We start from the raw sequence: 718 nt of genomic DNA, 5'->3' as shown, positions 1-718 counted from the left end.
AAGCTGTGCAGGGTTAAAATATATTATGGGCTACATTTGCCTAGAGAGGAAATTGCACTCTGATACTGAGACATCCTTCCAGACAGTGCATCAAGTCTGCCCCTTTGGTGTTTATGATTGATTAGTCCGCCCGTGATTACCTCCTTGGGGAGAGCATATAGTCAAGAGAATACAATTTCTTCTCTGGCCCTGTTCTTCCAGTTGAGCCCTTAGATGCTAAGAAACTCAAACAGGAAGAAATATTTCTCTAAATTCAAATTCTTTTCTAGGATTTCGTCACTATAGTCAAGTATTCCTCCTACAAAAGATGTTGGTGTTATTTCATTTCACAGAAGCAGCATTGAACATAGAGTCACATTCTTCATAGCGATGTCCCAAATTGGTTACTAGGAGCTATTTGTTGTCTTATTATATCTTAACTTTTTGACATATACAAAAGAGTTTCCAAACCTAACCAAGATGATTTGAGTATCAAATATGTCAATGGACATAATGACACTTGAAAATCATAAATGCAAGATTTTAAAATTGAAAGTGACTTTTAACTGAGGGCTAGTTTTACCATAACCATGTAAAAGTCACTATGTGATATTAGGAAAGATCATAGGACATGGAGTAAAAAAGACCAGAAATTAAAACCTAACTCAGCTTTTTCTTTTCTTTTCTTTTCTTTTCTTTTCTTTTCTTTTCTTTTCTTTTCTTTTCTTTTCTTTTCTTT

The sequence above is a fragment of the Mustela nigripes genome, unplaced genomic scaffold, assembly GCF_022355385.1.
Source record: "Mustela nigripes isolate SB6536 unplaced genomic scaffold, MUSNIG.SB6536 HiC_scaffold_36, whole genome shotgun sequence".
NCBI classification, from domain to species: Eukaryota; Metazoa; Chordata; class Mammalia; order Carnivora; family Mustelidae; genus Mustela; species Mustela nigripes.
Note: the sequence above shows the minus strand (reverse complement) of the source record.